This window comes from Mirounga leonina, unplaced genomic scaffold (genome assembly GCF_011800145.1).
Source record: "Mirounga leonina isolate KUSES-001 unplaced genomic scaffold, KU_Mleo_1.0 Mir_201, whole genome shotgun sequence".
Taxonomy (NCBI): Eukaryota; Metazoa; Chordata; class Mammalia; order Carnivora; family Phocidae; genus Mirounga; species Mirounga leonina.
The window spans coordinates 6,482,278-6,496,636 of NW_023270504.1; positions in this window are offsets into that span (position 1 = coordinate 6,482,278).

Genomic DNA, 14,359 nt, shown 5'->3' on the forward strand with positions numbered 1-14,359 from the left:
TTTTTTTTTTTTAAAGATTTTATTTATTTATTTGACAGAGAGAGACACAGTGAGGGAACACAAGCAGTGGGGGTGAGAGAGGGAGAAGCAGGCTTCCTGCAGAGCACGGAGCCCGATGTGGGGCTCGATCCCAGGATCCTGGGATCATGACCTGAGCCGAAGGCAGACGCTTAACGACTGAGCCACCCAGGCGCCCCTGCTAATCAATGGATCTTATAAATGGGTTTTCATAAGTGAAACTATGGGTTTTCTCTTAGTGTAATGACTCTCATTGAGGAACCAGTGGTGTTCATGATATATAGATTGAATAAAATATTTCAGAGATAGTCCCTATCTTGCATGACCAAGGTTATAAAAAGTAAACTCTGTAGTCTGCACTTTCAGGAACAGCACCATTCTGACCTCAGACAAAGATGTTTAAACTCCTAATACTCTTCAGTATGCCAAAGATGGAACAGTTTAATTTCTGCTTAACTAAAGGGAGAATCATGTTCATTATGGAGGTGACTGCAGACATCATGTTAATTATGGAGATAAGGAATAAATTATTTGTGCCTTTTCCTCCCCACTGCAAGTTCATATTTAGAATATTCCTAACACAGATGCTATTAAACTGAGATCTCAGGATGGGCCATTAAATTAAATTCAGACTGGCAGAGTATGAAGGCCTACTAGGAAAGAGAAATTCCAAGATACAAAAGTTGGACTACACATGGTCTCTGGCCATTGTCACTTGCATATAGAAGTAACCATAAGGAAATAGTTCAAAAACCTAATATGAATGGGAAAATATATTGTTAAATAAACCTCAAGCCTGACTGATAATAACTTGTGACTATTTAATCTGAAGACAATCCTCAGACTTCTACATTCAACCTAATAGGAAATGAGCTGCCAAAATAGTGTGACCTCTTAAAAAGAGCATCTTCCCCAATGACCAGCTCAGATGGGGCCATAAAGGACACTGAGAGCAAAACAGTACCTGTCCAGAGAACCCATACCCCTGCCATCAGGAGTCCTCACTATTCCTGTCTGCAGAATATGACAAGGATCATTGACTACTATGTAATGTTTCCAGATATACTCTTTTTTAAAAAAATTTTTATTTATTTGACAGAGAGAAACACAGCGAGAGAGGGAACACCAGCAGAGGGAATGGGAGAGGGAGAAGCAGGCTTCCCACGGAGCAGGGAGCCCGATGCAGGACTTGATCCCAGGACCCTGGGATCATGACCTGAGCAAAGGCAGACGCGTAATGACTGAGCCCCCCCAGGAGCCCCCCAGATATACTCTCTATAATTGAAAGTTTTCATTGTAATTACTTTGTCCTTTCTCTTCCATTGCATTTTGCACTTATTGGGAGTAGGTAACTTGTCACTGGTTGCTAGAATGTAAGGAACTCCAGATGAAGCTAAAACATTTTGGAGAGACAGAAAGAAGATGTTCAATAGTTACAGTTACTAATTACAGTGTTTGGTCAGAAAAGGGTACACTACAGTGGACGTGGTAGTTGTTATCCAAACATGAATTTCACTCTTTCCCCATTGTGTAGTATACAGGTATATTGGGTGAGATTAGCCCTAAACTTTTCTAATGTTATTCCGATCAGTTCAAGCCAGAAGTTACACCCAACCATGCCACAGTTAGGGGCGCGGTGGGCAGACCCAGTCCTAAGTCAATCATAGCATTACCCTAACCATAAGAATCAAGGATCGTCCAACAAGCACAAAACTCAGGACCATTGTTCAGTGGTTGTTAGAAGGAACTCTCTATCTTCGTGAGGATGTAAGTGAAGAAGCATGTAATTCCTACTGCTTTTAACAGTCATCTTGTGACCATGAAGGAAAACAGTCTGAGGATAAAAGCAGATACAGATTGTAGAACAAAGCTGATATAATTCAGAGAAATGGAGCTGAAGCTTTGATTAAATCAGTTCTAAAGTTTCTCTCACCTCCATGGGACTTTTCATTTATCTAAACAATTTCCATTTATTATTTAATCCAGTTTGAATTAGGTTTTCCCAAAGTGTTTTAACTCGTAGAAGGATTTTGTATCTCTAGCTTCATATTAAATGTCAGAAAATGAGTTGTCATTTTCCTAAAATGGAAAAGAATTTTCTGCCTTCTTCCCTTTCCCTTTGTCAATGTTTTCATGCCAGAATGAGATTGAAAATGATATACTGTCCCTGAGAGCAGTTCTTTAAGATTCATATGATACTCAGCTTTCACATTAAACCAATGGAAACTACTTCAAATATGTATTTGTAACATTACATATAAAAGATGGAAAGAGTAAACTGTGAAAGTCTTTAATAAGCACCTTACTGCCCCCTCCTCTAATCAGGTCTCCTTTGAATTCTATGCAGCATCTAACTCATTTATGAAATCTCCATTATATAGGAGATACATGATCCCTAACCTCACAATCATTTGCACATTGCCATTAGCTACCATTTTGGTTTGCACATTTTGGCTTGATTAATAACTGGGCAAGAATCATTCCCTTAATGTCTAAAAAGCTTTTGCAAAAAAAAAAAAATGCTTTTGTACAGCGAAGTAAACCAACAACAAATTGAAAAGGCAACCTACTGATATTTGCAAATGATATATCTAATAAAGAGTTAATATCCAAAATACATAAAGAACTTATACAACTGAACACAAAAAAATATGATTGACAAATGAGCAGAGGACCTGATTATTTTTTCAAAGACATACAGATGTCCAACAGACATATGAAAAAGTGTTCAACATCACCAATCATCAGGGAAAATTGTGAATCAAAACTACAATGAAATATCACTTCACACCTATCAGAATGTCTAATATCAAAAAGATAAGAAATAACAAGTGTTGGTGAGGATGTGGAGAAAAGAAACCTTCATGCACTCTTGATGGGAAAGTAAATTGGTACAGCCACTGTGGAAAATAGTATGGAGGTTCCTCAAAAAGTTAAAAATAGAAGTACAATATAATCCAGCAATTCCACTTCTGGGTATCTGAAAAAAAAAAAAAAAAACAAGAAACACTAATTTGAAAAGATGTATGGAGCCCCACTTTGTTGCAGCATTATCTACAACAGCCAAGATGTGGAAACAACCTAAGTGTCCATAAAAAGATGAATGGATAAAGAAGATATGATATACATATACAATGGAATATTACTCAACCATAAAAAAGAATGAGATCTTGCTATTTGCACCAACATGGATAGACTTAGAAGGCATTATGCTAAATAAAATAAGACAGAAAAAGACAAATATCATATGATTTCACTTACATATGGAATCTAAAAAACAAAACAGGAACACTCATAAATATAGAACACAAACTGGTGGTTGACTGAGGGTTGGGGGTGGGGAGATGGGCTAAATAGATGAAGGAGATAAAGAGATACAAACTTGTAGTTATAAAATACGTAAGTTACGAGGATGTAAAGTACAGTATAGGAAATACAGCCAATAATATTATAATAACTTTGTATGGTGACAGATGGTAACTAGACTTGTTCTGATTCTTTTGTAATGTACATAAATGTTCAATCGCTATGTTGTACACCTGAAACTAATATAATATTGTATGTCAACTATATGTCATTAAAAAATATGAACTGCTTCTATTATTATCTCAGTGCCTAACACACAAAAGAAGTCCCAAGCCAGAAAGAGACACAAAAGAAGCCATCATTTCATCCATATAATCATTACAATAAGTTGATAAAAACTAATTTACATGATCAGTTGCCTTTAACTATGATCTCAAAATAATTACTCAGAGACGGGGTGACTGTAGATGGAAAGCACATGTGTCCACTCTACTTCCTTTACTCTTCATTATATCCTTAAAAAAAAAAGTCAGTGAAATTTAACCTCCTAAAAACATTAAAAATCAATGCTGGAATATTTTTTATAATTTGGATTAATTCTAACACCTAGATTATTCACATAGTTCCCAGTGCTTACATGTCACATCTCTGGCTGCTAAACACTACTTTTTATGATGATATTGAAAAATCAAAAAGTGAGCTAGGTTTTGTGTCTATATTAAACCATTATATTGCTTTCTTAGAAGTTACTCTACCACTTTTGCAGATGGAGCAAGCAATACTCTGGGCAAAAAGCCATGCAAGAGCTGCTACAGCAAAGATAAATTGAGTTTAAATTAAACTTTTTCAAAAATTTTGGTGCATCACAGAATTAACATATCATGAGAAAACTCTGAAGTTTGAAAAATGGAGTTTAAAAGAACATGATGGAAGCCCACTCAGCATTCTCCTGAGAGTTTGATCACTCAAGTTGACCAGGAAAAGTCAAGTACTACATATGAACAGTGGAAGACTCTTCCATTTATTTTTCTTCAAGTCTTGGATATCAAATAATTCTAATGATAAAGAAAATTTTATGTCCTTATTCCAAACTTTAACCTAGCATAGGAGGGAAAAATCATCGCAACATCTGAAAGAATGCCATTACATCTGCATTCTAACCAGAAGAAAAAAGGAAAGGAGGAAGGGAAGGTAATACCTCTTCTTTTTAAGTGGAGGGCACATAAGTGGAGTCTGACTCTGCCTGTGCATTTCTTATATTGTCAATTCAGGAGTACTTGGCAGCAATGTAAATTATAAATAAATAAAAGACTAGTCAATTTTTGCTTTGATAATAATTTTCTAAGTTCAAAAGTATAGTTATAAGAATATAAAGTTATAAGGATATTAAGGTACAGGGTGTATCAAACCTGCAGTGTCTAAATCTGTTTCTGGCAATAAGCCACAAACCCACTGCTTTTCGGGGGGAAAGGTGAATTCACTAAAAGCTAAGGCATTGTTTTGCCTGTTATTCATATTATAAGATTTTGTATGATTTTAAGATTGTAATACCTTTATCAGAATCTTTAAGATGTGTATCTTTTTTTTTTTTTTTTTTTGAGCGAGAGAGGTATAACATGCACAGGGTGGGGGGAGAGGGTGAGGGAGAAACAGGCTCCCCACTGAGCAGGGAGCCCAATGCAGGGCTCAATCCCAACACCCTGGGATCATGACCTGAGCCAAAGGCAGATGCTTAACTGAGCCACCCAGGTGCCCCATTAAGATGTGTATCTTAAACCCCAACATAATTATAATAGTTTGCCTAATTTTTCTACCAAAAGTTACAATATAACAAATTTAATAATGCCTTTAGATAATAATACTACCTAAAGATTAAGCAACAATAAAATTAGCTTTTACCTTAACAAAGTTATTTTTTTTGTAAAATTCGGTTTATGAGATACCCCAAATCTAGGTTCTTATGAAAATACTTGATAATCAGGCTCCTGAGTAAAATATGGATTGTATGAATCCTGTTACAAGTATGAGCAATGTTTTCCAGTAAAATGTTATGAATCCTTGATGTCTATGTGATTATCTATTGCATACGCAACATGTTCCCCAAGTTTATAATAGCATAAAGACTTATTGTTAACAATCTGTAGTGACATGAATATGCTTTACAATCACTACATGTAAGTGTAAGGTAGATAGATAAATAGTTCCCAATTATATGTATATAAAATATACATGCATTGAGACTACCAGTCACTGTCTCTTTATAAAATTTCACTCCCCCATCAATCTCAACAAAATTATTCTCTGCTGACTGACTCTTCAGACCATTCTTGTGGTCTTCATTCCAATTCATAGAGTCTTCTTCCTTTACCCTCTCCTTCAATTAGCTGTCTGCAAGTTTCCATCCTTTGTTCTCTTCTCACTCAGATTTAGCCATTCTATGTGGGTAATTGTTTCTACTCTCCACAGACTTTGTCTCCTTAATACAAATGATTCTGGAATAACTGGTGTCTTCTGTATAAAGTCTTCTTGCTCAGTCTACATTAATACATCCTACATGTCCACAAAACTCATTCATATTATCCACCTTTGATACCATGGAAGTTTTTTTAACTCTGCAGCCCAGAATTATCTCTTGAGCTCTGTATACACTTTACAGCTGCCTACGGGATATGCACATAGATGTCCCACAGGCAAATTACATGTTCCAGAACAAACTCATTATCCATTCTCCACAAAACCTTTTTATTCAACCTTGCTTAATTGCTTTTGTACAATCTGCATTAGTTAGGACACTTAAGTTTCAGCAATTTTAATGAAGCCTGGAAAATACTTATGGCTTAAACAAGAGAGGTCTTGATTTCTATCTCACATGCAAACATAAGCATAGTAACCCAGGGCTGGTATGATGGCTCCATAGAGATCCAACTGACCCTCCTTACATCTTGTTACTCTCTCATTTTTAACACATGGCTTTCTTCATGTGGTCTAATTAACATGCTCCAGCTCCTGCCATTACATCTGCATTCTAACTGGAAGAAAAAAGGAAAGGAGGAAGGGAAGGTAATACCTCTACTTTTTAAGTGGAGGGCACAGAAAACATACATTTCATTTCAGTTCACATCCCATTGACTAGAACTTTGCCACATAGCCATGCTTAGCTACAAGGGAAGCTGAGAAATGCCCTCTTCAGCTGGGCAGTTTTTGTGACCTGCTAAAACTCAGGGATTCTATTACAAAAGAGGAGGGGGATAATCTATACTGGAAAACAACCATCAATCCCTCTTTCATCCAGTACGGTAAGAAACCCTTTAACCCTCTCTCCTCTATTTCATTACTGCTACTGCTTGTTAATATGTATTTATTCTTCCCATGTGAATGTACACTGGATGGTTTCTGATCCTATAATCTGAATGAGTTAGGAAAAAATGCATTCACCAAACCATTGGCTACCTTCTGTGTACCTAAGGCTGTATTTTTCACTCTAACAAAGTGGATTAACTCTAACAAAGATACCACATCTGGCATTATCAGTAGCTGTGATCAGATTGAGCTTGAGATGGTCTATGGTTATCTTCCAGGACCCATCCAGTGGGGACCACCACTCATGCATCCTTTAGATCTAGGGTCAGCAAATTTTTCTGTAAAGAACCAGATATTTAATAGTTAGGCTTTGCGGGCCATGCAGTCTCTGTTGCAGCCAGTGAACCCACTATAAGCTAAACCTTGGACAGAACTCCCATCTTTTTAACTGCCTTTCATATGTTTCTATTCTAATTGGGGGCCCTGATGATGTGTTAGGCTGCCTGGTATCAGGAAGTCAACTAAGACTCAGTGTCCAACTATTTTTGAAATGTTTGGGTACATATTTTCCTGAGTAAATAGACTTTGATCTCTTTTGGGAAAAACTATGGGAATCATAACCAGGTATATTTGCCATGGTATAACAGGGTTCATCTCCATGGGGACCCAGCCATTTTGATTAATGGATTCTGGGTCTGAAAACTGACTCAGATCCATAACCTGGGCTAGGGATTATGATACTTACATTGTGGTGGCCACTCAGCCTCCCGGGTATCCATCCTTGATTTCTTCCACAAGTACATGCTGAGTGATTCCACTGTTACTGCCCATCTATTTGCCCCCAGGGTTGTCACATTCTATTAACATTTTCCATAACCCTGTGAGCCCTGGCTGCCATTCTGACCTTGTTGGTCATTGGAATCATTGAAAACCTCTGGCTTCTGGCAGTTAAGTGCCACTTCCTGGCTTCTTTGTTTCAGAGTCCAATCATCTCCTTTGCCATCAGTGAGTCAAGTTCTATAATGACCTCTCCTACTATCAACTCTGGCATCACCAATCTACTGTTTAGAGATGCTGGTGCTTTTCTCACCAGCATATTCTTTATGGCCTTGGTAAGTTGCATGTCCAATGGGTCTTCCCATGGAACATATTCATACTGCCGGCCATATTTGTGTATCCATTCCAGCCTGCCTATTTTCCTGAGCCTTTACCCCCTTTACCACCCTTCCGTCATTGCAATCTTAGCATTTCAATTTTGCTTAACATGGACCATCTGTCTTGGTTGGCATTTAACCGTCTTTGTAATTCAGCCACTCTGACTATAAAGTCTTGGTCTTGGTCCTGAGCTTTCTGCAGCCTCTCCTTGCAGGAAATGAGAGCTTCTTTGTATGCAACCAAAGAGGCCTCCTTAACTTTCCACCCAGTTTTTTATCATTATCCTTCTGTAGAGCTGCTTAACAATAGCCATCCAATCTTATTATCTTTCTAAGCTACTATATTCTCCATACATCTCAAATAGCTGATTCATTTGCACAATTCACCAACTGAAAATTTTAACAACTGGACCTCGTGCCAAGGGTTCTGTGTGTTCCATGTACCACCACTGATAAGGTTTTTATTGCCAGAAGGCAAGGAATGGCTCAGGCCAAAATCCTATCTTATCTCTCTTGGACAACTTTTAGTACTAAATGTATCAGGTTGCATCCTCAGGAAGCATAAGCTGGGATAGAATTTATTATTATAGAATTATTAGGGGTCATACCTTAATAAGAAGAGAAAAGGAAGCAGGATTGGGCAGAGGGAGAAGATTAACTGTGATGAAGACATAATAGAGCTTCAGCCAACCCAAAAGGAAGCTCTGGAACAAATATGCCTTTCAGAGTTCTCCATCAAATCAAAATGACCAGATCTTTGTAATACCACTTCTCTCAGTCACAGATGCAGATTGCCCTGGGAAGGGTACAACCTTTGGAAAGACAGCTCTCCGCACCTGAGCATATCCTAAAAGAGCTGACAGCTATAGATTTCTAGCTGTACTTCCTACAGTTGAGAAGTCCTCCTTGAAAGAAAACCTGGTAGTGCATCTCTGTATCTAGCACATTCAACCACTTACAATTTTCTCCAATGGCTGAAGCATTCTCGTCCTTGTGCCTTTGAACATGCTGTTTCCTCTTCCAAGCATACTCTTCCTCCTCAGAAATCTGAAATTTTCAGGCTATATTAGTTGCTCATTCTCTGAAGACTGATCACATATTATTTATGCCATTATTATAGCCATTCTCAAGCTATATTTTTATATATTATTTTTATATGTTTATATTTTATATATATGTTTATATATTCATATCTCAATAATTTACTTACACCTTTGCCAATATTTTGTGAACTCTTTGAAGATAAGGATTATTTGTTTCATTTTTGTATCCTTAACATCTAAAACAATGTCTTTCACAAAAGAAATAATTAAATAAACATTTCCTAAATAAATGAGAAACTGTTTTTACCTTATCCATTTTCCTATCTCCTATGTAAAAATTAGGCCCCAAAATATTTAACTCTTTTATTTCTCTATTGCATTTTTACACAATTTTATTTTATTTTATTTTATTTCATTTATTTTATTTTTGAGAGAGAGCCCAAGTTAGAGGAATCGGGGGTGGGGGGGGTAGGTCAGAGGGAGAGGGAGAGAGAGAGAATCTTAGGCAGGCTCTATGCTCAGCATGGAGCCTGATGTGGGGCTCTATCTCAGAACCCTGAAATCACAACTTGAGCTGAAATCAAGAGTCCAACATTTAACTGACTGAGCCACCCGGGCACCCCATTTTTACACAATTTTAAATTAATGACAGACTAGGTAGTAACATTAGAATCTAGATACTCAGTTGAGACTAATTCCCCCAGCCTTGCATTCATATATTTTACTGACTGAGAGACATTTTCTTCCGACTGCCTCAGGACCTCGCAGACTCTACATACCAATATGTTCAAAAGGGCATGCATGAATTTTTTTTATCCCCAAACCTGCTTTTTCTTCTGGACTTTCTGTCTTCTTTGATCGTGCTACATAGTACCACAGGTAGAAAACTGAGAGCTTCCCAAAACTCCTTTTGCCTTCATTGTTACTGTTCACCAAATTCTGATCACTTAACTTTTTAAATAGTTTCAGCTATTTCTTCTTTCTGTCTTCTCCATTCTAATATTTATGGCAATTCAGGTATTCCTCCAGTTTTCTGGACAAATTCTTAGGTGGTCTCCCTGTCTTCTGTCTTACTACTTTAAAATCCATGCTCCACCACCCTTCTCCAAATAACGTCATACTAAGTGGTGAGTGACTCAAAGCTTTCCCACTAAGATGAGAAACAAGGCAAGGATGTCCTCTCCAACCACTGCTTTTCAACATACACTGAAAGTCCTAGTTAATGCAATAAGACAAGAAAAAGACACAGATTGGTAAGTAAGAAATAAAACTGTCTTTTCAGGTGACATGATTATCTACATAGAAAATCTGAATGAATCAACAAAGACTCCTGAACTAATAAGTGAATATAGCAAGGTTGCAAGATACAAGGTTAATATACAAAAGTCAATCGCATTCTTATATACCAGCAATATACAAGTAGAATTTGACATTAAAAATACATTTATCATTTATTTTATCACCCCTTCAAATGAAATACTTAAATATAAATCTAGCAAAATATGTACAAGATTTATATGAAGAAAACTACAAAACTCTGATGAAAGATATCAATAAACTAAATAGATGGAGATATATTCCATGTTCGTGGATGAAAAAACTCAATATTGTCAAGATGTAAGTTCTTCCCAACTTAATCTATAGACTCAATGCAATTTCAGTCAAAATCCCAGCAAGTTATTTTGTGGATATTGACAAACTGAATCTAAAGTTTATATGGAGAGGCAGAAGACCCAGAATAGCCAACTTAATATGGAAGGATAACAAAGTTGGAGGACTGACAGTACCCGGTTTCAAGACCTATTGTAAAGCTACAGTAATTAGGACAGAATAGTATCGGTGAAAGATGAGAAAAACAAATCAATGGAACAGAATGGAGCCTGGAAATAGACCCACATAAATATATTCAACTGATCTTTGACAAGAGCAAAGGCAATACAATGGAGCAAAAACAGCTTTTCAACAAATAATACTGGAACAACTGAACATCCAGCAAAAAAATGAACTGAGACACAGACTTTACACCCTGCACACACACAAAATTAACTCAAAATGGACCATAGACCTAAGTGTGAAATGCAAAACTATAACTCCCTAGAAGACAACATAGGTGACCTTGGGTATGGTGATGACTTTTTAAATACAACACCAAAGGCATGATCCATGAAATAAATACTGTAAATCTGGAATTCATGAAAATTAAAAACTTCTACTCTGCAAAAGATAATATCAAGAGAATGAGATGACAAGCCACAGTCTGAGAAAACATTTGCAAAAGACACTCTGATAAAGAACTGTTATCCAAAACATACAATGAACTATTAAAACTCAACAATAAGAAAATGAGCAACTCGATTAAAAAACATGACCCAAAGAAGATGGCAAATAAGAATATGAAAAGATCGGGACGCCTGGGTGGCTCAGTCGGTTAAGCGTCTGCCTTCGGCTCAGGTCATGATCCCAGGGTCCTGGGATCGAGTCCCGCATCGGGCTCCCTGCTCCGTGGGGAGCCTGCTTCTCCCTCTGCATCTGTCTCTCTCTCTGTCTCTCATGAATAAAAAAAAAAAAAAAAAAAGAATACGAAAAGATCTTCAACCTCATATGTCATTAGGGAATTGTAAATTAAAACAATGAGATACCACTACATGCCTATTACAATAACCAAAATCCAAAACACTGATGAAACCAAATGCTGGTGAGGATGTAGAGCAAGAGGAACTCTCATTCATTGCTGGTGGGAATGCAAAATAAGGCAGCCACTTTGGAAGACAGTTTGGCCGTTTCTTACAAAACTAAACATACTCTTACCATACATTCTAGCAACCACGCTCCTTGGTATTTGTCCAAATGAAGTGAAAACTTATGTCCACACAAAAAAACTTGCATACAGATATTTATAGCAACTTTATTGACAATTGCTAAAACTTGGAAGTAACCATGATATCTTTTAGAAGGTGAGTAGATAAAAAAGTAAACTCTATGTTACTATAATGGTGGATACATGTCATTATACATTTGTCAAAACACATAAAATTTATAACACCAAGAGTGACTAATATAAACTAGAGGACTTTGGGTATAATGATGTGTCAATGTAGGTTTACTGATTATAACAAATATACCACTCTGGTATAAGATGTTGATAGGAGGGAGGTTATGCATGTGTGGAGACAAGGAGATATGGGAACTCCATGTCGTTCCACTCAATTTTGCTATGATTCTAAAACAGCTCTAAAAAATAAAGTTTATTATTATTTTTTTTAATTGGAGAGCCCTGGGGTGCCTGAGTGGCTCAGCAGGTGAAGCGTCTGACTCTTGATTTCGGCTTACATCATGATCTCAGGGTCATGAGATGGAGCCCCACCAGCCCCATGAGGGGAGATTCTCTCTCTCCCTCTGCTCCTCCCCTCCCATGTACACACTCTCTCTCTCTATCAAAAAAAAAATTAAATTAAATCGGAAAGCTCTATATGAAGAAAAGGTATCAACATCATAAATGGCATCATAATAATCAAAGTCATTTTTAAGTAAGTCTTTTAAATTCTATGACCATGGTGGTTCTTTTTCACTTTTTGGTTGGTATCCATTAAAAACAAATAATTATAAGAAAAAGCAAAAGAAGAACTTTATATAATAGATTGTAAGATTGTATTGATTCATATACAATGCTATCAGTTTCCCTACTTGATTTATAAATATTTACTTTATTTTAGAAAGTAGACTTACTACAATGCAAAATACAGGATATATCCTGTTTGATTACATGGTCACTACACACAGAGTTGGTAGTTATTTAATCAAAGCCTGAGGAACATTATTTCTGTGGTGAAAAACAAATTTTATTTATACCATTTCTCCTCATGGTACTTTTTCAGTTACATAATATAGAACAGCAGAAAGATTGGGTTTAAATACATATTACATATATAATTAATATTTAAAGTTTTAAAACAATTGTTCACCAGTGTATGATATCATTGGAAACATAAAATTTTGGAGGTTAAAGGAACTTACATGCTATTTTATTTAAACTTCTCTCTGAATTCAGGAATCCCTTTACCCACATTTAAGCAACAACTCAGCAGAAACCAGTGTAAAACCTCCCACAGAATGGTTTTTTTTTTTACTTGAAAGTAAAATAAATTAACAATAAGTAAAAACTCATTTACTGACTTTGCATGTAAACAGCCTCAGAAAATGAAAAGATTGAGAGTCAAAAAAGGATTTTAGTTCAAGTCTAATGTAAACTTTAACTACATAATAAAGAACATAAGGAAAAATTACACTTTTATTTTAGAAGGTTAGAATATGCTTCTAAAGCAAGGTCAGTTTCTTGGAGTTTGAAGAGTCAAAATTTTTATTAAAGGGAAATTTTCTTGTTTAAACATTAGCATGCCATAAAACAAGATGCCACTTATTCCATGTTTCTGCAAGTCTTTTTCCTTCTTCTTTAGAAAGGAAATTTCCACTTATTTGACGATTGCCCATTACTGGTATCACTCATACAAAATGTAGTTGCCTAAAGTTGAGAATAGGACAAGAAAATAACAAAGGTCATTGAATACAAACAGTAAATACAGTTGATTGCAGAAGCCAATGAAACACTTCATTGGTCACTGGGTTATTTGTATCCTTTCTAGAATATGAGTTTTGAGCAGTTCCATGTCTGTTCTGAAACTTTTAATTATCCCTTTAGTCATGGATGGTATTTGGTCAGGTGGTAATGAATAAATGAATATCACCCAGCATGGTAGTATTAATATGGTCAAAAGCCAGATATACTTGTGGTCCTTCCAAGTCAAACAGTACTTCCAGTGCTGTTAAGTTGGTTATTTGGTTTTTGGCCTTCTCTTTAAGAATGAGAAAGCTCTATATTTTTATATATAAAATAAGACTTGTTAATGAGAACATAGAATTTAGCATGGCAATTACTAGGAGTCCATTTTCCTTACAAACTGAGGAGAATATTTTTTATCATTATTTTCACTCAATGCTTTGGCGATATTTGAAGATGCAGGGAAATGTCGTGGTGGAAGTAAGAGTATTTTTTTTTTTTTAATTCTTGGTTTAGTAAGACTCATTACAACGATTCTGGATCCATTTTTGGCTAAGTGAGGAGGAAAGTTTTACCAGCTGATGGCCGTTTGATGACCTACATGGAAAGAATTGGTAGACTCAGGAGAGCACAATTGAGAGAAGTGATCACATCACAAAATGTGACATCATTCTTTGGCACCAGCTGGCATCCTGGACATGGAGAATGAGTTATACTCTCAACCCTAAATTTTCCCCTCTAGATTACCCTTGTGGCTCACCAGAGGGCAGTGTGCAGTAATCAGCTCTACTACCTCCTATATTGGATGTTTCCTTTGGAACAGCCAATGTCAAATCATTAGAAACAGAAAACAGGCAAGATAATAGATTATGAGGAAGTTGTTTTGTTAGATTTGTTGTATCTGTGCCCCCTACATGGAATTCTTAATATTGAGAAATTAATCAATCACCACATGAGATAGAACTTTTTTTTTTTTGAGATAT